This window comes from Bombyx mori, chromosome 22 (genome assembly GCF_030269925.1).
Source record: "Bombyx mori chromosome 22, ASM3026992v2".
In the NCBI taxonomy this organism is placed as follows: domain Eukaryota; kingdom Metazoa; phylum Arthropoda; class Insecta; order Lepidoptera; family Bombycidae; genus Bombyx; species Bombyx mori.
Genome location: NC_085128.1, coordinates 14,775,416 through 14,801,582, shown reverse-complemented (window position 1 = coordinate 14,801,582; position 26,167 = coordinate 14,775,416). Strand labels below are relative to the sequence as shown.

Below are 26,167 nucleotides of genomic sequence, written 5' to 3'. Positions count from 1 at the left end.
TTATTGAAGTTTTTTATTACCATGTGCTGGTAGATTGTACGAATCTTAACTGTACTTTTTTTTTGAATGTTCAAATAGCATAAAGTAGGTGGAGCATTTATGCCAATAACACTGTTGATAAATTGATGATAGGTTTGCAATCGCGATTTTTAGTAATCCAGACAAATATGCGACTAAATGTAGGGTGAGCAAACATTTCATATGTAGGCAAAATTTTAAGAAATTCTATGAGATTGAATTTCTAAAATAAATCATGTATAGTCCTACTACTATTAAGACTTAAATCTTGTAACTCAAGGGGCGTAATGCCATCGACTTATATCGGCTGCAAAACTAGCGTAGGTATCTCTATTTAAGGGGTGGTTATACACTTTAGACTTCACGTGTCAAAGTGAATCGTTGCATTGACGTGGCGTTGTTCATGGGATATTTTATCCAGAGCAGATACTTCAGTAGAATAAAACATAGGATAACACTACCTGTGGCTCGATACGTGAAATAACTAATAATTCTAGACATCCGCGTTGTTGATAGCGCCGTGATATCCGACTAGTTCTTTTTGAAAGCGTTAGAGTAGTACTATCACCAATTAATGTTTTGGCAATTAGCAAATAAGTTACTACGGTGAAAATCAAATTGAATTATTTAGGTCTCAATTTATTGTTGCGAAGAAACTGACCGGCATTTTTGAGGAAAACTGAGGAAATCGCAGTTTTTCCACTTACTTGTCAAAGATAATAGGAAGAATATTATGGCTGAGTCGTATCAACTGAAACCCGTAACTTCTGACTTTTGAATGAACAATACTCAGCTGAGACAAACCAGGGTGCTTTGCAGCCGAACCGATGGTCATTGGGGTTACTACCAGCGAAGCTCTTTGAAGGGATGAGAAAAATTTCAATTTTATATTACGACAACAAACTGCATAGATGCTGCACCCAAAAATTACATAAAATTTCAGTCGAATTGAAAAAACATATAGGGCAGACCGCCGTGCAGCATCTCCGGCTACACAAGTCCACACTTCGCCAGCCGCAAAGTGAAAACTCGCTGGGAAAAGGGGCACAAGAGATTCAGTTGCTTCGATTATTCACTTTCTTTCTTTCCTACATAATCGTTGGTGGCCTAAGGAGCTTCCAACTACGTGCGGATTGGTAGGTGAGCTCACGGGCTCAACTTGAGAGAATTGCTAATACCAGATCTAGCAAGAGCAGTGTTGCACTGAATCGGAATCGCGATCTTCGCGTTAAATAGGCTTCATGTAGTGCGCTCCACGATTTAATCGATATTTCACCGAAAAAGCTGTTTTCCACGAAACACTTACGTCCTCCTCGTTGACTTCAGACAGTCTCCCGCGCAACCAAATAAACGGAAAAGGGATGCCAGCTATAGTGATAGAATGATTTGGAATTAAATCGATTTGTATCAATCGAAGGAAAAACATAACGTACTCCGTTATAGTTCTCATCCCTTTAAGCCGCGATGACATTTTCATTTACACAAGTTTTTTTATTGCTTAGATGGGTGGACGAGCTCACAGCCCACCTGGTGTTAAGTGGTTACCGGAGCCCATAGACATCTACAACGTAAATGCCACCCCTCGCCTTGAGTTATAAGTTTTTATTTTTATTTTTTTATTTTATTATTTATTTGCCGGATCAGCTAGTAGTATATAATAATTTTAATTGTCTGACTTTGCAAAAGATTAAGTTGTATTTGAATCGAAAAGAAGAAAAGTGGCTTGTTATTTTGAATACGACAATATCATCATCATCATCATCATCAGCCTTTATCTGCTCACTGCTGGACATAGGCCTTCCCCAATGCCTTCCACATAATGCGGTCCTCCGCCTTCCGCATCCAACGACAACATACAAAAAATGAAAGATGTGGTGTCGTGGGACACCAGGTAGGAACGAAGTTCCTTCGGCTAATGTAGAATCGACACAATTTGCAAAAAAAAAATCGTGCTCAATTTTATGTAGGTTTTCTTGATTTTTCTCTTAAATTTTGCTGATTAGTTTTTTTAAGTTTTTTTAAGTGCAGGAAAGTATGTAAAAGTAAAAGAAAGAGGGAGAAAGAGAAAGGTATTATACACTACTCGCTTGTGTATGCGACTGTCGCGCCTGCGCACGTCTCATTTAACGGTTTTATTCCACGCACTTTTTCCACGGATTTTTTCTTACGGTTTTACTATCACATTTTTTTCAGTTCGGTCGCGCAGCAAAATCCCTATCCCCTCCAAGCCTGCCGTAAGGAACTTCGTTCCAAAAATAAATCACGTTGGAAAATTTCAATTTTATTATTTATTTATACATGACACATTAGGTAAAGCAATCAATAGACGCCCGCAGTTTATGACTTAAAGGAACGTGGACAGTGGTTTTCAGCTGTATTTGGGTTACATGATAGGTTTTACTGGCCTACTTTAGTGTTATTTTATTTTGGTATTTGTTCCGAGAGCCGGCTGTTGAGTCAGCCGGTTATCCAAAGCCCATCTAGACGGCGTCACCACTATCGGATTCCCAGAATACCCCACTGGGTAGGAACCAGCCGCTGGGGAGTGCGGTCATCTCTCACCTGGTTGCTCTTTCGTAAAACGCGTGTATAGATACTTATAGGTCACCTGCTTGGGTCTCTCTTGTACCCTCTCCAAACCACATACGGAAGCGCTTAGGGCGTTAGGGTCCGGACGACTTTGACGTGATCCCACGGCTTGACAGTAATGGGTTGGTGCAGAGGGAGAAGAGGGCTCGCTCTCGCGCCCCATCGTTTGTTTCTGCAAGATGCTGAAGTCGAACCGATGCTGCCAGGATTAGTTGCCGTATAGCAACGTAGCCATGATCCTCGACAATGACAAGAGAGACAAGATTTGTACGACCAGGACACGTTACAGTCCCAGCCATGCGGGCCAGAACGCGAGCATATGTTTCGCCGTGCCCAAATCGAATCCAGAGTAATGATCGCATTCAAGTCTCATGACGTTCAATCCGGTGCAGGTACTTCTTGAAGAATCCAAACTAGCTAGAAGTTGAGGGGTTTTTAGGTCGCAATTTCTCCCAATCCCGGGAGGCGGGTAAACTCGCTCTCTATACAGGTAGTTTCTATTGATATAATAGGAAGATTTTGGAATGAGTCATTCATATATTCCGGGGCCCAACGATAAAAAAACGAACACTTCAAATAATTCGGCCCTTCTTTTCGCATATCGCAACCATTTCATTAATAACTATTTAGTTTTTTGGCCACTGCAATAATAGCTTTGTCCTTGACAAATATCAGTTTAAGCTTCTTCTTGAATCGTTGCCCATATAATTTGTTTGCGTTTGCAGTCAATAAAAAAATAAACATTTCTCTTTTTTCCATGTTTGGAGATTTAAAAACAACATCTGTGCGGTTGATATACAGTAGAAGATTCCCTCAAAGAGGTTCCAAGAGGATTCTTACGAAACGCTCTATTTCTTTCTCTCGTAGGCTAATATCAATAGATGTGTATGTTTGCTTCTTTATGGTGTATTTTTTGTTTGTATCAAGTTCCAAATCACAACAGCAATAAGAAGCTTTCACTTTAAAAACAAAAGAAATATAGTGTCTTCATTCAGAGCTAACATAACTACTATTTTGAAAATGACCTTAATACATATTTTATTGTATTATAATTGACGTAGCTTGAAGTATTGAATACAACGGATGCGACACGCAATTATACAGGATATTTGCTAATTAACCCGACTCATTGAAGTGATTCACATTTCTAATCGCATATTAACAAATAGTGCGCATCGATTCATGTTATCGGATCCTGTTATGTTGGATACCTGTACTGAACAGTGGAATGTAGCCTATATGTAGCCTCTTCACTGGTGGTAGGACCTCTTGTGAGTCCGCACGGGTAGGTACCACCACCCCGCCTATTTCCGCCGTGAAGCAGTAATGCGTTTCGGTTCGAAGGGTGGGGTAGCCGTTGTAACTATACTGAGACCTTAGAACTTATATCTCGAGGTGGGTGGCGCATTTACGTTGTAGATGTCTATGGGCTCCAGTAACCACTTAGTATCGGGTGGGCTGTGAGCTCGTCCATCCATCTAAGCAATTAAAAAAAAACTCTTTTTGGGGCACAAACTTTACTTGTTACATGCGTATTTATAAAATCAGTATAGATAGATACCTGATTATTTCCCAAATATTTTCAGTGGGTCACGATTCCAATCCTTTGGTGGATGCAGCATTGCTCTTGCTAAGGCTAGTTCTAGCAAGTTCTCTCAGATTGAGCCCCGTGAGCTCACCTACTCGCGTAGTTGGAATAGTTCTTTAGTGGTAGAAAAAAAATTTGGTCGTAAAGCCTGAAGTATTTGAATGTCTTACTTACCCTTTGCTCGCGAACGATTAAAGAGTATTAGGTACCGCGCAAGCATTTCGGAACATGGGTTTGTGGACTACTATATTATTCATTTTACGCGGCTCCTATTCTAAGGATTGTGTTACACGATAAGCAATCAGTCCGATCACCACTAGAGTGACCTTGCAAATAAGGAGGTTTAGTAAAATGAAAAAATGACATGTTCAAAAGTTACATCGTATCGTAGTATCCAAAAATCCTACGTTGTATTTTTGACGTTAATCTAATTTATTTGAGCACCAATATATGGGGAATGGATGGGTTTCTTTGAGCACTTTTTTGATACTTCTCAAAATTGTAAAAAGATCGATAGGACGGTATGAAATAATTTCAGTATTTTTTAGTTCATTAAATGGACAGTGTTAAATGCTTACATCAGATGGAACAATTAATTACATACATTTTTTATTGTATCACGACCGTGGCGTATTTCAGGTCGAATATATGCTTGTACTGGAGTAGAATTGACAATAGACTGACTCGGCGGTGATGTAGTTAGAGCTCCTGAATATTGCGCCAGGGGTCGTAGGTTCGATTCCCACATTAGGCAAACATTCTATGATGAACAGGTTTGTTTGCTTTTTCTCTGGGTGTTTATTATTTGTATATATATATATATCTAAACATATATAAGTATGTTTATCAGTCTCTGGTACCCATAACACAGGGAATTATTGCTGGTGCTAGGACGTCTTGTGTGTCCGCACGGGTATGTACCACCACCCCGCTTATTTCTGCCGTGAATCTGTACTGCTTTTCGGCTTGAAGGGTGGGGCAGCCGCTGTAACTATACTGAGACCTTAGAACGTATGTCTCGAGGTGAGTGTTGGCACTTACGTTTTAGGTGTCTATGGGCTCCGGTAGCCACTTAACAACAGGTGGGATGTGAGCTCGTCCACTCATTTATGCAATAAAAAAAGAATCCTAAATTGTGGTCGGGCGACCGTCCGTGATTTGTTCCCAGTTAAAAAAAAAATGTGTGGTGTCGTGGAACACCGGATAGGAACCAAGTTCCTTATTATAAAATTATAATTTTTTTAAGTTCTATTCGAGGTATAAAGAAAATAATTATTCGGGTATGTATACATTTTTTATTAAGATTTTTTTATTGATAAAAAAAACTACCTTACAAAGTTATCAGCTTTATTTTATTCACAATGATTTATTAAAAATATACAGTAATAATATACAAAGAAAAAGCTACTTATATGAATAATAATAATAGCCGTCATCACGTAGGCTATACATTAGACACTGTATAGCCATCATACTAAGACAGACTATACATAAATAATAAAAAGCTTACGTTACGGACATTTTTTCCCGGTTAGGGTACCCCTCCGCATCGTCCCATAAGGAACTTCGTTCCAAAAACCAAAATAGAAATCGGTATGAGGTGGTGTATTCGGGCTTAGAGCATGTTTGCTTTGAAAAAAATGACAATGAGCTTGTCAAGCCAGACTTACTTAGTTAAAACATTGTTTGCATCATCGAAAACCAGCAAGGTCACCTTTGTGGGAATTAAGTTGGTCGACGTCTAGTTCAAGCATTACATACGGCTGCTAATTGTATAATTATTACGATTTTAATTATGGACTGGATGGTTGGAGTTGTCAATGACACAATAGCACGCCACTTGGATAACTTTTAGCCTTTTGACCGACTTTAAGGAAATTAAGGCTTTTCGTAGACCAAGCTATGTACGCCTCCAATAATGTTCAAATATGGAAAGTGTGCTACAAATATACACCGAACTCGATAAAAAAATTATGCTTAAATAACTGAAGAATATATTACCAGATTTCTTACCTAGTATATACCTATTACTTACCTAGTATCGCTTAGTTTCCTGTGTCAGAGTTATCTTCTATCGATAAACAACAATGATTGAGTTTCTTTTCTGTTATAGTTATATAAATAGGCACTGTCGATCAGTGGGCATAGTCACGTTTGTACGGAAAATCAATATGCCCTACCACAATAGGTAGTTAACAATCAAATTATGCTGGTATAACTAAGCATGGTGTTGCCCATTCTCCGGTGTTTTCCTCTCGGTTCTTATGTTCCCATGAAAGGAGACGGTTATTCTAGGCTACAATGGCACTTACATCTTTTCTCTATCTGTTCTAAAGTCGTGTATGTTCGAAGGGTAATTTGTCATTATTGCAATGCAATTCTGACCAAGACTTCTAGTCAACAGAGTCCGAAGTTGTTGAAAGTTAGCGTTGGTGGCGCTGAAAGATACAATCCTTTAATTAAAAAAAAAACACGTATTTCTTATTCTTAAACAAACAGCAAAGAAAATTTGTAAATAGTATGCATAAATTATCATAACAGAGGGAATTAATTTGCGTAATAAATGCTTAACAAAAGAATTGTTTTTGACAGTGGTAAATTGAAAAAAGAATTTTTTATATAAGATTAAAATTATTTACATAATATACTATTTACCAGGGATAATATTGAAAACTTGTTTTTTTCTGAGAAAAATATGTGAATAGAATTCAAGTTTAAATTAGCCCAGTGATGTCATCCGTGTTATTTTTTTATTTAAATGAAATAAAGATGGTTTTTCTCAAAATAAACATGAATTTATTTTATAAGCACCATTAAATATGTCCTAGTAAAAAATTATGTCCATTCGCTACTCTGTTTTTGCGTGTAATAATAATAAGCTAACACACATTCGATCGAAAACATTGCTAAATATAAAAAAAAACTAGCTGTACCCGTCCGAACAAAGATTCTCATTATTAATGCCCCCGCAACTGGTGTAGGGAGTCCAACACTCATATTTATATGTAGCCTATCCATTAAGTACATGTATTTTCTACATGGATACCAAGTTTCAAGTCAATCGGATGCACGGTTTAGTAGTTATAACGGAACATCCGTAAAAACCACTGTAGATATTAGTACTAGCCGACCCGGAAGACTTCGTAGTGCCTCAATCGCTAAATAAAAGACCTAAACTTTTGTATAAAATAAACTTAACACAAACATAAAAAATCCGTCCGACGGGGGACACATCAAAGGAAAAACAAAATTGTTTGTTTTTATAGAATTCCGACCATTTTCATATTTATTCACCTTTTGAACCTTCTCTGGACTTCCACGAATAATTCAAGACCAAAATTAGCCAAATCGGTCCAGCCGTTCTCGAGTTTTAGCGAGACTAACGAACGGCAATTCTTTTTATATATATATAGATAGATAGATAGTCTTAAAAATCAATCTTAAAACTACATCAGTATTGCAAATACATAGTAGAACATGTCAAAAATCATAGTAATGTCATGCTGATCTTTTTATATTAAAGTATTTGCTGTTCTGTGACATAGCACGCTCTGGGTTATTGGATCTAGTGATGTGAATGTGTATGTCGCAGTTACGTCAGAGCTTTCACATATAAGATCTATTACAATGATAATACAATACAATTATATAAAACATTAACATTACTTGCTTATTACAAAAAGCCAGCCAACTAAACAGTTTAGTACTTTTTTTTTATTGCTTAGATGGGTGGACGAGGTCACAGCCCACCTTGTGTTAAGTGGTTACTGGAGCCCATAGACATCTACAATGTAAATGCGCCACCCACCTTGAGATAATAAGTTCTAAGGTCTCAGTATAGTTACAACGGCCAAAAAGTTCAGCTTAGTTTTCATACAAAAAGCCATTTTGTGTTGGTTATAGCAACTACAACTTCTTTTATACAATTAAATGGAATTACTGCAAAACAATTGATAAAATGTAGCTTAATATTCACAATAAACATTTTAGTGATTTTTACATGACTAGCATTAATTTATTTTACATAAATTACTTTTGACTAATATAAACACATCATTATTATACAGCCTAATAATAAGATGGCGCAAACAAAGTGATTTGCATAACAATTACGATACTTAATTAAATTATTACTATTAATTATAATATAAATTAATTAATTAATATTTATGCTTTATTAATAGTACCTGGATGACCGAACTTTGCACGGTTTTTTTTTATTAATTGTTTTTTTTGATATTATATTTAAATACGAATTATGTATTGATAAAATGATGAAATATATATAATATTTTACGATCTTACCGACAGAATAATAAAAAAATATGTACTGGTTATATAAAGAAAAAAAAAAATTATCGATAAAGTTGATTATTGAAAATATGTAGGAATAAAACAACATTTTCTGAAAATAAATCGTAGCTAGACCGATTTATCGCCCCTGAAATCCCCTGTATACTAAATTTTATGAAAATCGTTGAAGCCGTATCCGAGATTCAATTTATATATTTATATAAAAGAATTGCTCGTTTAAAGATATAAGATTTGATTATTTTGCCAGTCAGTTGTATTTTTAAACAATAATATAATCATTAAATATATTCTGAACATTTTCCCATCAAAACAGTGTCTACTAAACATTAAATATTTTAGAATAACAGTTTCATCTTATTAATAATAAATATATAACAACATAGAATAAACTAAAATCTATATTATATCATGCTAATTACTGCCAATAGGTGTTTGCGCCCACGTTTTTAATCCAAAGGTTAACTATATTTTTTCTCATTTAAATACTTTATTGATTATTCTTAAAAGTGACAAAGTAAGATCAGCATTATAGAGTAGCATTGTAAATATATACTTACAGCTTCCACGATGAAGTAATAACATCTTGACATGAAATAAAATATGTAAATAATACAGAGGTTTTTACTTATGAAGTTGTCGTTTGTAATACTGGCCATCTGTGTATGGCTGCCAGTAAATTATCATTTCAAATTAATTGTATTAAAAAAATATGGTGCTTTATTTACAAATTCAGTCATTTGTTTATTGATTAGTGTTTTGTTTTTCCTATTTTTGTTTTTTTATATCAATATGGACACGAAAAATACGATTAATTATGGAATGCGAGTTCCGTCGCGGTAGCAATACCGTAGCAATACCGTAATGAACCTCGTAGTCGCCCGAAAACTAAAGTCAACAAAGACGAATTAAAGGCGATACTCAGTGTGCCGTTTTGAAAGTTAGCATCAAAGCAATATTGGTCCATTTGCGTAAAAAGGCAAGTTAAAAATCTTGAAAAGTCGGTGCCACACGAATTGAACGATCTTTAGCGCGACTAATACCTTAAGATATCCCTCGCGTAGTCTGGTTGTAGTGTTAACCGCGGGAACCCCCTTACTCTGACCGGGTTTTGACCCCGGGCGGAGTCCGGATGTGGGGTGAGAGAGTGCAATGCGAGTCGCTTAGTACGGTAGAGCCCTAAAAATATCCTTGTACCCGCGGTCTGCTCCCAAAATCTGCAGATACCCAAGTCCCACATACTTCGCGCGCCCCCTAGGCGCGGGGACCTCGTAGGAGGTTCGGCTCTCGGCCCGAAAAAAAAATATCCCTCGCGTTGCTTAACAGACACCAGAATTTATTTTGAACTGCATTGTCTTGCGACGAAAAATGGTTATTTTTGATGATCGTAAGCGGTCATCATGTTGGTTAGACCTTGGTTCCGCACCTAGGCAATGCTCCAAACTAAAACTTGCCCCTAAAAAAGCTACCTTGACCAAATAAGTTATAATTAATCACAGCTTCTTGCCAAATGGCACCAGCATTACGAATGCGAACTGTAAAAAACTGCACATAGTGTTGGAGAATCTTCGTATTTCCGACCAGATTTGGGTAATGTCGTCCCGGCTGCTCCAACACGACGAAGCTCAATCTCACACGGTACAAAGACGGTTTCTAAACTACAAGTTAGGGTTTGAAGTATTGCGTCGTCCACCGTACTCACCAGACCATGCGTCGACAGGATTTACTTTTTTCAAAGTTTGGCAACTTTTTGCCAGGGACGAAATTCAATACCCAAGAGTCTCTGCAAAATGTCTTTGAAGAGTTTTTTGGCTCCTGTACACCTGAATTCTTCAAGAAAGGCATTCAGGGGACGTTATTTCAATTCCAATTGACACCTTGCTCACACGTCGTCAGTTTTTTGCACTAGATGAATGGGTTTGTGGTCCAAGCGATGCCAAGTGGCTCTTAAGCCCATACACATAACGATGTAAAGTCTGGTACACACGATCCTGAGTTGCAGTAACAACTCAATACTGCACAGGCCATTAGGTCGAGTACAAGCATATCAAAGTAACGCCAAATGAAGCAATGTATGGCTTACGGCATAATATGTAATGGCTGAAAATGTCACCGGCACAGTGAGTTAGATAAAAGCCTCGTCCTTTCATTGCAAGTCATCCGTATTGAACGTATTCTACTAACGCAACATAAATATAAATGTCACGATAATTCATATTCATATAACCTAGTGACCGCCATACATATTACGTGAAACATGCATATTTAATTGTGTTAATTATTTCATAATATAGTCTTAAGGAAATCGCTTATCAAGCGATGGCTGTCTTAAATTAAATTTTGAGTGTTTGTTTCTGAACTGGAAGAGGAGCACAGCGCAATTGGCATGCGTCGTGTTGGAAATCAATAGGCTAAATGGTTGAAACAGGATAACAGTATTGCCTTATATCATACGACAATAAGGGTAAATTCTCAACACGGAACACAAAAAATATTAAAATACCAGACGTGCCTCTTAGTTTCACCGACATTAAATTTGTAATTCAAATATCAAAGACGACCTTAGTCGTACTATGGAGTATTCGAGATGTTTGAAACAAGAAAATGATATTGATTAATCGTAAATTCATTTTAATTGAAATAAGAGGGTGCTAATTACGTCTTGTGTTACTTAAAGTGTGTGGATTGCTTGGAACCGGTTTTGATCAAATTACATTTTCACTTTCACGTATAGTGAGTATAATAAAAGCATTAGATAATTTCGGAGAAAGTTCTTTAATATCATGCCTCGTCGTACTTAAAGTACACGGCTGTCAAATTGTTTGGTTCAAATTTAAGTGGAATATGTTGACTCATGGTCGATACAGCTTAGTGCCACCGAATATTTTTGTGCGTCTTAGTCAAAAGATTTCATAGCCTTCTTCCTAAATAATAAGTGTCGGAGACTGATAATTACTTATACTAATAGCTAAACTAATTATTTGAGGAAAAAACGTTTTCTACAAAATAAGACACCCAATGTATAAAGTGATGCGACTATGCCGAATCAAATCGTACGATAAGGTCCCAATAAATTTGCTGATTGTCAAGCTTAAGGCATAAAGGACATGGGCCATTTTCGGCCCAGCTACTCGTGCTCTTAAGGACATTAATGAAATATCTATAGAAAAAAACATTTCATTTTTACATACTTATAAAATTTAAGTGTATTTTAATGGCGGGATAATTAAAATCATAAATAAAAAGAAATCAGCATGACTAAGCTACATTGATAATATTGAAGGAGTTGTCATGGGTAAAATATATATATATATATATTTCAAACAATTCACATTAAATCTTCTTAAAAAAAACATTATATTGCAAAAAACTAGCAAAATATATTAACATATTTAATTAATGGATTTTAAAATTAATATAAAATATTATATCTAAACAAAAATCTAATTTTATACTTTTAAATCCGTAGAATAAATCATTACATGGATGAATAATTATTGCATTAAGCAAAAAAAACTAGGCTTGTTTAATGTTTATTGACGTTTTACATCTCATCAGTCGTTTTCCCACTCGTGCGCATTGTGGATATTAAGTGTTTCGTTGCTTATTATATTTTGTTGTGCATAAAATTAAGTCTTGGCGTTCATTGAATTATATCTGTGTCATAAAGTATAGTAATATAAATAATATTTAAGCTGATGATGATCTTAAAGTGTAAGTGTATTGACAGCAAAATCATATGATATAACCTAAAATTCTTAACTTATTTTTTAAATATCTCTGTATCCCCATTAACAATATTGATTTTAATTTGTTTATAATAAAAGGGATATAATAATATAGTCTGTTATTTAAACTTAATTTCATTACTGTCCTTGAACTTCGTTTAGTGGGCCGTGCAATGTATGGAGAGTGGCCTCATATTTTTCTTTACTCAAACGTACTTTATTATTATTTAATTTATACATATTATCTACTATTATTACGAATGTAATGTTTCCGTGAAAAAATTGCTTGTCTTGACCCTTATTTTAAAAAAAAAAATATTTGTGGTGTCGTGGGACACCAGGCAGGAACGAAGTTCCTTCGGCTAATGTAGAATCGACACAAATTGCAAAAAAAGAAATGGTGCTCAATTTTATGTAGGTTTTCTTGGTTTTTCTCTTAAATTTTGCTGATTAGTTTTTATTTAAGTACGGGAAAGTATTTAGGAAATTCAGTATTTTAGGAAATAATAAATTACGTAAAATAAAAAAAATAGTAATTCAAATTATCAATTAAAATAACAAAATATATCTCTTTATTTTTGGTTGACAACATAAAATTACATAGAAATAGAAATAATTACTAAATAGAGAGAGAAGGGATTAGAGAACGAAAAGAAAGAAGGAGAAAGAGAAAGGTATTATACACTACTCCCTTGTGTATGCGACTGTCGCGCATGCGCACGTCTCATTTAACGGTTTTATTTCACGCACTTTTTTCCACGGATTTTTTCTTACGGTTTTACTATCACATTTTTTTCAGTTCGGTCGCGCAGCAAAATCCCTATCCCCTCCAAGCCTGCCGTAAGGAACTTCGTTCCAATTATTTTAAATAAATAAATAAACTATAATTAACCTTACGTACAAATCGGCTGATTGTGAGTTGTGTGCTGTTTACGTTACAACTAGTGAAGTGAAGTGAAATGTGTTTATGATATCAATGCGGCAGAAGAATCTGAACTTTGTAGCAATTTGAGTGTTTTGTAGCTATCAAGTATCTCCGTAAATCACACATCCGTCTTCTTAACAATGCGGTGATTTGTATGCTGCATAATATTTGACTACAAGATACCGTCGATCAAGAAAAAATATCAAAGGATTAACAAGAAGATTCAATATCATAGGAATATTTACTTCATGTGTAAGCAGTACTCCTGGTCTACCGGCATGAACTATGAATTCCAGTATGCAGTGAAGAAAGTACCATGTTCGAGCCCATGATTATTCCTCAAATTGCTGTTTCCTATTATTATTTTTTAATTTTAAAGAATAATGGAGTCAATATTGATTTAAAATTTCACAAAATTAGTTTATATTTTATTTTTTAATTATTATTTTTTCTACATGTTCTAGTGACCTCGAGGGGTTATACTAGATTCTCTGGGTGAGTAGATGAGCTCACGGGCTTAAACCTGACGACATTGCTAACGCTGTAAGAGCAGTTCTTCGAAGAATCTACTACCGGATCGGAAACGTGACCCACTGAGAAGATCCGGCGAGAAACTCAGTGGGCTGTGTCTGTGGGCTAATTTGCTCGCTGAGCCCTTCGGTGCAAGCGACGGGTTTGACGAGAACAATGACCGGAATTGAAATAGTATTGGTGAATCTGAAACGATTACAACAATCTAGTTTTGGTATTTATTTTAATAAACTGACCTCCAAAATAAATTTTAAGCCAAAGTAGTTTACTTAGTATAACTTTAGGAATGTTCACATTCACAACATAAATAATTACGAAGGATCAATAATATCGATCTCTCATTATTCAATCTCGATTCTTTGGTTGAAATCCATAGACAATTATTATTATTATGTCCATGGATGTCTATATATACCTAGTCAGGTCATAAATTCTGTCACATGTTTAATGTAAAATAATTGAAACAAGTTTATTCATTATGTAACCACTCATATACCAAAATGAACTTAACAAAACATAGATTCTTATGACACTAAACTTTATTCAAAATTACCTCCGTGATTTTGAATACAGCCCTTCAATCTGCGCGGCCAGTCGTCTATCGCAGCACGAACGAGGTCCATGTCAATATCGGCGGCTGCCTTAATCAAGGATGTCTTGAGTGACTCCAAATTGGGATGAGACTTTGAGCACGCCTTTTCCTCCAAGTGTTGCCATATCTTGTAATATAACGGATTCAAATCTGGACTGGAGGAGGGCCAGTCTTCGTGCCGGATGAAGTCGATTTCACGCGCCGCCAGCCAGTCTTGTGTGCTCTTCGCTCTATAAGCTGGCGTCGAATCTTGTTGGAATACCCAGTGCCTGTTATTGAACATGGTATGAGAAATAGGTTCCACAAGGTTCGTCAGGACTGTATTTTGATACACAACTGCATTCGTTTTTACACCTTTCTAACAAAAATGTACCTCTGTTAAGCCCCAATAAGAAACTCCCAACCATACCATGGGCGAGGATGGAAAATGACCTCGTTGGACACGCGGAATACGGTTGCTCGCTTCTTCACTACTGTGTGCGTACACCTATCATTTTGTTTATTGTAGCTCTCTTCTATGTTAAAAAATTTCTCATCCGAAAAAAGAATTTCCCGATATTTTTTTCCCGCGTACCGTTTCAATAAGGCGCAGCATCTCTTCAGTCTCAGGTCCATTAGACGAGCATTCAAACGATGTCCTGTTTTTCTTCGATATGCCCGAAGCCTTCATTTAACACACTTTTCACCGTGGTTCTGCTTAACCCCATCTGAAGGGCCAACAGTTTCTGCTTACGTTTGGGATTTCTTTGAATTCGCGCCTTCATAGCTTTTATCACTACTGGAGTCCTAACAGACCGAGGGCGACCACTTCTTGACCTGTCATCTACACTAGAGTCTTCATTGTATCGTTTGATGGTACGATAAACGAATCTTTTGGTTAAATTAAAATTTTTCAGTATGTTAAAAATTTGAATTGGCGCGTAACCGCAACGATGCAACGCAATAACTGCAACACGGTCTTCTTTAAGCGTCCAATCCATATTTAAAAATGAGTAAAATTCTAAAAGTATACATTTTTATTTTCATGACCAATTCGAAATTCGAATTCAATAAACTTTTTTGTGGCCAGCATTCTAAAAGAAAAGTTTTTACTGTGTGACAATACTTATGACCTGACTAGGTATATTATTATGATAGCTGTCAAAATGTAATTCTTAGATTTCATGTGAAATCTTTAAAAGTGTAGGTATCGTGGCCTTACTCACACACAAACTTCACGACGTACGATAGCATATTTGCATTAAAGTCCGGAACTGCAATTTTTAGAAATTTGCATTGTTAATCACGTTAAGGTCACTTGTATACTAAAAGTTATGTGATTAGAAATAGTTCAATAGTTTAAGACCTTAAATTGTATAATTAATTAATGAGAACAATTAAAACTTAAACTGAAATTTATTTTATTTTATTATTTTATTTTTAATGAAAATAAAACTGGAGGTTTCGTAACAACCCACGGTCATTCGTTAACGTGCGAACTTATTGTGGTACACTTCATTCACGGTTGTTTGCATAAGAGTTAGTGTATTGCGCAAACGAACGCTCTGAGATCGTGGTCAGTGAATGATAAAAAAAGATGTTATTTATTGTACGTTATTACAAAGTTAAGTCATACACTGTGTGCATTACTAATTTGTACGTTATTACAAAGTTAAGTCGTACAATGTGTGCATTACTAATAAAAATCTTACGTTACGGACGTTTTTTCCCGGTTAGGCTACCCCTCCGCATCGTCCCTTAAGGTACTTCGTTCCCATAATTATGAGCCCTATCCGACGCAAAGGGGTCACTTGTTTGACCCAGATGCGTGCAGGTACTAACGTCAAGGACAAAGCTATGGAGCGACAAGCATAGAGTTAAGGACTCACACCGCGAAAGATCACGGGTCTGTTTCCAGGGTGACAGCTAAGCATGAAGCACAAATGCCCGGGAAGAAAGCGTGTACTTTAAATAAAAAAAGATATATCTCGTAAACATTTTTTTATAGCACAGATGGGTGGGGCGATTGCATGCAGCAGAGATGCGAATGTTGCGATGGATGTGTGGAGAGGATGGAAGGAGAAAACATGTTGCGCCGACCCCAGGTGACTGAGAGAAGGGCAGGATAATGATGATGGGTGGACGAACGAATACCTGAAAACCCCTGCCTATTTCTGCCGTGAAGCAGTAATGCGTTTCGGCTTGAAGGGTGGGGCAGCCGTTGTAACTATACCGAGAACTTAGAACTCATATCGTAAGGTGGATGGCGGCGTTTACGTTGTACGGTTGTAGATGTCTATGGGCTCCGGTAACCACTTAACACCAGCTGAGCTTCGTCCACCCATCTATGCAATAAATTAATAAAAATAGAAATAATCGGTCCGCACTAGCCAGAGAGAAATAGTTTTCTTCGTCGGTACGAGCTGGAAGTACTGCGGTAGGTCGTTATGAGCTTGTTTCGCAGTGGTGTTGTTAATGAAACTCTTCTTCTTCTTTGTCCCCACCTTATCCCAATAGGTGGGGTCGGCACAGCGAATTTTTCTATTTCATTATCTTCTATTATCCACACAATCTTATCCACACAACAAAACATCGATCGTAAATTTATCTGCTCATCTATATAAAAAAAATATTTAAAATACTAGCGGCCCGCTCCGGCTCCGCTCGGGTCTTTAACAAAAATTTCAACGATATTTGAAGTTGTTGTATTTAGCGTTGTTTTATTTTTTTTTAATTAAAGAACACTTATTGCGGCATAACTATAATAGTTAGACATACGCTGTCGCGACACTTTTTCTAAATAACGATGTTTTCTACAAAGTCGTAGGACATTATTTTATTCTATCATTAATAGTTTTCGCAGGGCACGCGATGTAAATAATATTTTAGGTAATTTTTTTACACGTTGGGTTACATTATTGGAGTTTTAGTAAGGATGCTTAATTTTTTTCAAAAAATATTATAACCCATGTCACTCGGGAATGGTGTAGCTTCCAAACAGTGAAATAATTTTTCAAATCGGTTCAGTAGTTTCGGAGCCTATTCAATACAAACAAGCAAACAGATCTTTCCTCTTTATAATATTAATATTAATTAATATAGAAAACTCAAATATAACATATAGTACAGTATAACATATACATAGTAAAAAGAAAACAGTTAACTTCAAAAAAGAAATCAATTCTAAAACACTATAATTAACGCGTCACAGAAACTCCCTCCTAGCACTGTTTTAACTTACAAATAGATATGCTCTATAATTGTGTTGATTCCTCTTGGCTTTAATCTATTGTGTTTGATAAATTGAGGCCTAGTGCTAGCCTGATTTTCGGACAGCGTCTAGACTTTAGTGTAAAAGTTGTAACAACTTTCTAAAGACATTGTTGACCTGAACTTCAAACAAACACGTTAGGTACGTAGCAATTCTATGTCGTTACGAGGTATGTAATGAACATAGAAGTATCACAGCTGTAGTAATGATACAGAGTTACAAATAATTAAGAGCGTACGGTTTCTTACCGCTGTTTCTTATGCAATGCAATTATAGCTATTCTAATTGTCGATTTCATGTCATACCTGAAAATAGACGAGTCATTCACGTGCTGATTACCGGTCACGGTAATAGTTTGACGCCATTAACAGCTAATTATATCAGTTTGTATGTCGTCGTGGCCTAAAAGATAAGAAGTCCGGTGCATTCGCGTCTAGCGATGTAACGGTGTTCGAATCCCGCCAGCAAGTATGAATTTTTCTAATGAAATACGTATTTAACAAATGTTCACGATTGACTCCCATTGTGAAGGAATAACATCGTGTTATAAAAATGAAACCCGCAAATTTATAATTTGCGTAATTACTGGCGATAGGACTTCTTGTGAGTGCGTACGGATAGGTACTACCACCCTGTCTATTTCCGCCGTGAAGCAGTAATGTATTTCGGTTTGAAGAGTGGGGCAGCCATTGTAACTAATCTGAGATGTTAGAACTTATATTTCAAGGTGGGTGGCGCATTTACGTTGTGGATGTCTATGGGCTCCAGTAACTACTTAACACCAGGTGGGCTGTGAGCTGGGCTATCCATCTAAGCAATAAAAAAAAAAAGAAATGAGCCTATGGCCTAGTTGTATGGCCTATAGGTCATTATAGGCCATATAATGGTTCTATCCATGATGACGGTTTTTTTTTTCAAGAATTCTAAATAAATTTTAGTCAAATATTTAATTATCTACAATAAATAAGTAAGGAGTTAGGTTGCATAAATAAATTATATCTACGCAGTATACTGCATAGCTTTCATATTTGCTAACACCGCGTTCCTTTATTCATATACGGTTTGTTAATAAAATTCATACTCTATCCCCATCAACATAAAGTACATTTTGACATGTACGAAAGTTTTGTCACAATCACGCAATAATTAGCCTGATTTAAATACATATGCGTTGTCAACATTTCTTTTGAGCTTTTTATTTTATGTCTCAAATTATGCTATTTTACGAAATGTAAAATATTTTATTACATTATAGATCCATTATAGAGGACAAGATATTTGACAAATGTCTGAATCTCGATTACTACATTTTCAAGATAAGCTTGCATATATACAAGCTCCGAACAACAACATTTAGGCCGTCGGTCTTCGGAGCAATTTCACTCTCTCAGTGGAAGATCTTCCCGCTATCGTTAAAACCTCCAAAATCTCTTATTTCTATCAAATCACCATATTATGATGAAAGAGTAAAATAAAAATAAATCTCACGTGATCTATATTATTCGTAATTACTAAAAGGGGTCTTATGAGTCTGACTTGAGATATAAGTATAGTATAATATAATAGATAGTATAATAATATAGTAGGCAGCGGCTTGGCCCTGCCCCTGGCATTGCTGAAGTCCATGGGCGACGGTAACTACTCACCATTAGGTGGGCCGTATGCTCGTCTGCCTACAAGGGCAATAAAAAAAAAAAAAAAAAAAATAACCGCCTCATGTCTAGCCTCATGGCTCATGGCTTAGTAGAGACTCATGTCTCAAGATGAGAGTTATTATTCACATTGTTTCATCTATAGCTTCCGGTAACGAATTAACACGTGCTTGACAGGAAGTCTTGTTTATTGCAAATAAAATTAAATTTGACTAAAAAGTGAAAGTTTACAAGTAGATGCTTGAATGAAGATGTATTATGCACTTCAATCAAGCCAAGCCAATATTTTTTTAAATGCAAAACAGTGCATAAACATGAAATCTGAAAAACAAATAATTGAAAAACCACACTTTACTGTTTTTGTTTATTGAGATTGTAAATTAAAGTATAATTAGAAAACTCCTGCTAAATTCAGATTGCCTAAACAGATTTCAATTATCTTTAAATAAATATAGATCAGAAGAATGTGGTTTTGCGTGTCATTAAAAAAAAAAGGGTGCGTGTAGGTTATGTACCCGCGTAAGAAGTTATACTTTATTTATATTAAATTTATTTCTTTTTTTATTTAAATTTTAATCAATTTGAAAAAAAAATTAGATTAAACAACATCCTCAAACACGCATATTGGACATCCCTTTTCTTGACATCGTATAAATTCGGTAATTCTCGGTACGGTTCGGAAAGTTCACCTGCGGCTATATTCAGACTCGCCAAGTTACGTCGGTCGTATTGTAATGAGCGATTTAGTGGGCAACTTCATTCTGTTAATTTTGTGTCACGGTGCGCGCGCATCGTATAATTTAACTCTCATCAGTTTTTCATAACGCGCCTAAAGAAGTATAAATTAAAAAATGAATTTTGTAAGCCACGATGCGAGAGTTGGTTTGATCTTTAGCCTCCGTCGTTATCATTACATCGCGGTAAATATTCTCAATCATGTTGTTCTTCTGAAATCATTTTGTACATATTTACGTTTTACGATAATCACAAGCAATAAAAAACCACTGCAATTACGAGTTGATAATGAAGATGATGTTTCATCACTGCCTCATTCACTACTTACTATATTTTATGACTTGTATATTGTTATTGTTAAAATATTTATGAATTTTCTGCCCTTTTATATTATAATAAATAGTTATATAAGATGTTAACAAAGACGTTTCACCTTCAATTTTAATGGCCGATAAACGACATGGATTAATAATGACTGGATTAATATTGTGACTGACTCGGCGGTGGAATAGTAGTTAACGCCCCTGACTGTTTCACTTTAATAAAACAAATTACCTTTTCCCTAAATTGAAACATTTGAGACTACAGTTTCGCGCTTATAAAGTCTTCGGCAACCACTTGTCTGCTTCTTTACTTTTGATAGTGGAAAAGCTGTGGTAGGCTAATCATAACTTGTTGTATCAACTCTGACTTGACTCTAACCTGACTCGATGGTGCAAAAGTTAGCGCACCTTACTGTTACGCCGAGGGTCGTGTGTCGACGTCGACCTGTGGTCCTTTAAGGTGACCCGACGACCCGTTGAGTTAATTTTGAAAGACAGCCTTTATAGGAAATAATTATCGCGATTTTGACGATTGTTGTAAATCTTTGAGTGACTGTGGGCATGAAATTATAAAATTCCATACCTAAATCGAGGCTACGTACTAACCATATGCACGTTCGTGGATTAAAATTACCAATATAGGTACCAGTAGTCGTTATTACTGGCATTTCTTTTGATATCAACAATAACAAAAAAGAGAAAGTTGCAATTCAAACATAATCATATTACAATTAACACGCTTTTAGTTCACAAAATAAGGAGTGGTAATATTTTTGCGATTAATTCTCGTTAGTTTTCGCTTGTTCGGCGCATGTCAAGAGCTACTATTACGTAAACAACGTGAGCAATTGAGCAATAACGAAACGACCGGTTTGTTAACATTTTAGTACTGGTAAATGTATAATTTTGTAGTCGTGGCCTAACGGATAAGACGTCCGATGTATTCGTGTTGAGCGATGCACCGGTGTTCGAATCCCGCAGGCGGGTACCAATTTTTCTAATGAAATACGTACTCAACAACTGTTCACGATTGATTTCCACGGTGAAGGAATAGCATCGTGTAACAAAAATGAAACCCGCAAAATTATAATTTACGTAGTTACTGGTGGTAGGACCTCTTGTGAGTCCGCGCGGGTGGGTACCAGCACCCTGCCTATTTCTGCCGTGAAGCAGTAATGCGTTTCGGTTTGAAGGGTGGGGCAGCCGTTGTAACTATACTTGAGACCTTAGAACTTGTATTTCAAGGTGGGTGGCGCATTTACGTTGTGGATGTCTATGGGCTCCAGTAACCACTTGACACCAGGTGGGCTGTGAGCTCGTCTACCCATCTAAGCAATAAAAATAAAAATAAAACTGCAAATTTATTTGATACATCTTGAGCACATTATATTTTTGTTAGACGGTTGTATAAGTTAATTTTACAACTTATTAACTGTCTATTGGTCGACATTGTGGGTCTCTAAAGTGACAACTTTTTTGTTATCAAAGAATAAATATTGATGAAATATTTATTGCATATTTTACAGTAAAAATCAAAATGGTTTTGTAAACGCAGTTTAAGGTTCTCCACTAAAATACTTGACTAACATCTAGCATACGCAACATTTAGGATTTGTGCGGGTCAATAGCGCGTGTAATCATTCTGAGCCACTAAATGTGTGCTTCACCGCAACTGCGACCGCATAGCTAATAGCCCAGTACATTCGGAGCTCAACCACAAATACTCACCTAACTTTTTTGTATTGGAAACAATATGAAAGGCTGCTAAAATGCATTCGGAAAATGATTGCTTTGCTATTACTGTAAGTTGCCTTAACATAAATGTTATTAGCACCAAAATCAAAATTCAATGCTCAATTTTCATTTTGCATTCTACCCAGTCTACCTGCTTTAATCAAAATTCATAGATGTACGAGTAATAGTATGGTAGTAGGTATATGGACAAAAGCATGAGAATTTCTCTAGCTATCATGATACAAGTCTCAACTGCATCTTAATCACAATGACCTTGTACATTAAATCGTAGCTCAGGATTTCTAACGACAGATTTAACCAAAATGGCATAGGTAGCCTGTGGGCAAGATTTTAAGTAGGAGCGGTATTAGACTATATAATCTACTGAGGACACTAACTATTCATGCTATTCATATTCATGCTATTCATTTGAAGCTTCTTACTCATCATCGTAAGGCAATGGTCCCGAAATCCTGTAGCTAAGGAGTTAATCAAACAATCAGAGAAGGGATCGCAATTGCGCAACTATCGTAATACACCTAATACAGACAACACGAAGCGCTTAAAGTATACACTTAACCTTTAGTCAGCGTTAACCTATAAATATTTATAAAACATTTGCTAATTTAATTTATGTAATGTTTTTTCTGTGTAGATTGATTAAGTAATCATTTTAACTAGTTAATTATGCAATAATATATTTTTAAGTTTTTTTAAATACGTTGCGTTATTTTCGGGTTGATTTTTGCGTAAGCAACATATGATGCGATTCTTTTTCACATTTCATTTATAATATACACAAATATTACAACACTAATTATGGTGGTAAGAATTATAAATAGACCGACACTAAGAGTATCATTTATTCCGAGTTGTTTTACGGCAGTTGTTTAACATAATAAAATTGGAAACTCAGCCTCATGCTCACACTAGTAGTGTCCAGTCTCTCTCTGATAATAAATTGAATGGAGTGTACATACACGTTATATATTTGTTATGTTTCATGAATTGTTACGCTTCAACAGCGTATGTAGCAATGGATTTACGGCATGATTTAAGAGGCGACAAAATTTTTTAAATGCCAAAATTTCAGAGACGACAGAAGTAAAGACAGAGTCTCCTTTGATAATTAGTTCAAATTAATTTATATAAGAAATAATATAAAATTAGTTTAAATTAATTTTATTAATTAAAAAAAATATTCTAATATTAAGGGCGGCATCAACCCTAAATCCGTCACTGAGTGTGTATGTACTTTGTAATAATTTAGACACAGATATAAACAATGGTGTCGAAGAACAGTTCACATGTAACTGCACTAGAGTATTACCGTTCGTATCTCTTGGGACGTGAATTAGATCGATATAAAGTACACGTCTCTTGTATGAAAGCGCCTTTGATAATTTACGAGCAAGAACATTAACATTGGCGTACACGTATAGATCAGTAGAAAATTAATACAACAATAAATAAATTTACGAAGCGGTATCTATACTAATATATAAATCCACAGTGGTTAGCACGGATGTTCTGTTATAACTACTGAACTATGCATCCGATTGACTTGAAACTTGGCATCCATGTAGAAAATACATGTACTTAATGGATAGGCTAATATTTGTATGAGTGTTGGACTCCTTACACCAGTTGCGGGGGCGTTAATGATGAGAATCTTTATGGGGGTGAAAAATAATAATGTTAATTTTAAATGGCCAACGAAGCGGATGGGTACAGCTAGTACGTTAATAAATACGTATCTGAACCGTGTCTATCAATGACATTAACGACGAAGCAATAACATCGTGAAATAAAAAGGAGTCCCGCGAATTTTGTTAATTTACGTAATGTCAAAACAAATTTACGTACGAACAAATTTAACAAACGTAAACAAATTTACGTACAAAGTTACGTACAAATTTCCGTGTGGTATGGCGTATTGTGAGTCTGCACAGGCAGACCGCAACGCTCTGCTCATTTCCTTCGTGCAGCAGTCTTGCGTTCTGCTTTAACTGGTCATGATTCTTGAACACTCATTTAGACCCTCCCGGTCCGGTATCAACAGCCTGCTGTAACCTACGATCTCTTCCACATTCCACGCATTTTTGCTATAAAATAAAAACTTTATGATAAAAAAATAAATACTGTAAGTAAAACAAAATATTTAAGTACTGAATTTAAATTCAGTAGGCGAAAGTGAGGGGTAAACAGAATATTACAAAATGATTCTTAAATAATAAAATGTAACTAATGTAACTATACTTGAGACCTTAGAACTTATATCTCAAGGTGGGTGGCGCACTTACGTTGTGGATGTCTATGGGCTCCAGTAACCACTTAACACCTGGTGGGCTGTGAGCTCGTTCACTCATCTAAGCAGTAAAATAAAATAAAACAGTGAAATACTAGGTTTCATTTTTGATAAAAAAACCGTCTTAATCAAAATAAATCAGATAACATGAACAGTCCCACACAAAATCAAAACAATTGAAAAATACGCATACAAACTTTAATATACATTGCGTCATCAAAAGTCGGATAAGTAATAATATAACGAAAACGAGTTTATTCAGTGAGAGTGTAGTAAGGTGGTCCTAGCACCACTCTTCGAGCCAAGTATGTGGGGCAAGAGACCAAGCGAAGTCGTTACGAAACCGATCCACACAACCTCAGTCGTCAACAAACCACGATAAAACAACCTTATTCTCACCGAATAAGGATTATTATGCAGTTCTAAATAAAATGGATATTATTATCCAGTAAACAAGACCTACAGGTATGCGTTCAAAAGAACGATCACCTTGCAAATTTTACGGGTCGGTAGAAGCCAACAGATCTTCTTATAGTGGTAATAATCTTTAAGTAATCTTTAAGTTGTTTGTTCTATAGGTTCGAACAGATTGCGAATTCTATATTATAGTCTATATAATAATATTTTATTTCCTATATTGTAATTAAATTGTTGAAAATGCAATTACTTTACTACTACAGTGATTCGAGGATAACCGGGGTAAAAAGTTTAAATTAATATGTATAATATATTTTAAATTTTACAAAAAAATTTATTGCCTTAGTGAACTAAAATTCAATTTACTGTTTCGGTCAAATAAAAACTATATTTATTTTAAGAAATCAACCCTAACGTTGCGACCTAATTAATTTAACAAGTAATTATTTTGTATGCGTATTTTTTTACATTACTTTAAAAAATTATTAATATTTTTTTATCCCCAAAAAGGAATGATTGGGATAGGCGTATAGTAATGAAAAGCTAGTTTCATGGACGTGGACAAACTTCAAGCTTAAAAAAAGCAAAACTCTATTTGTAATTTACTAAAATATTTATACAATGATATTTGTTTTTTCTCAAAGAAACGATTCCTTGTACTGTTGATGGTACTTATTGAAAACTCGTTTATTTAAGTTCTACTAGAGGTCCCGCAGAAGTCGAAATTCGACTATAATTAATTGGAATTGTAAGTTTGTACACTATTATGATTGTATTTTATACTCACACTATAATCACAAATTTCGCCAAGACTACACTATAAAAAATATTAACAAAGACAAACAATATTTAATCTATTCTCAATTTGACAACAGACGTCAAGAACAAAAGTTTGACAATAAATAGTATGCATGCGTGTGTGCGTCAAATACATGGTATGTAGTGTGTGTAATGTTTTCTTTATTGATTTAATGTATCTTTTATGCATTATTTAAAAAAAAAATAAGCATTGTGCACTTCTTCTCTAAATTCTCTATAAGTGTGGAAAATTTCATACTCCTCCGTCCGCGCAGTTTTCGTAAAAAGGGATACAAAGTTTTTGCTTCACCTATTAATATATAGATGTATCATCACGTGTTTCGCCGTCGCAAGCAATCCTGCAATCAATAAACAGGGCATTTATTGTATCAAGAATTGAGTCAATAATAATCAATGTTCACGATGGGCAACGGCATATACGCCCTCTTTATTTAATTATTGCCCTTGTAGACAGGCGAGCATACGACCCACTTGATGGTGAGTGGTTACCGTCGCCCATGGACGTCAACAATGCCGGGGGCAGAGCCAAGCCGCTGCCTACCGTAACAATATGTTTGGAAGCTACAGTAGCTGCAGCGTAGGTAAAAAAATTATACACGAAAGTGGTGAAGGCGCTTAATATTAGCGCCTACAGTCCGTATAAAACA

General features: G+C 35.7%; 1 protein-coding gene across 1 annotated transcript in view; it reads left to right on the top strand.

The window, feature by feature from the left end:
* Nucleotides 1-26,167, top strand: part of LOC101737481 (elongation of very long chain fatty acids protein 7) — a 42,659-nt gene that overhangs the window by 6,722 nt on the left and 9,770 nt on the right. The window lies entirely within an intron of this gene.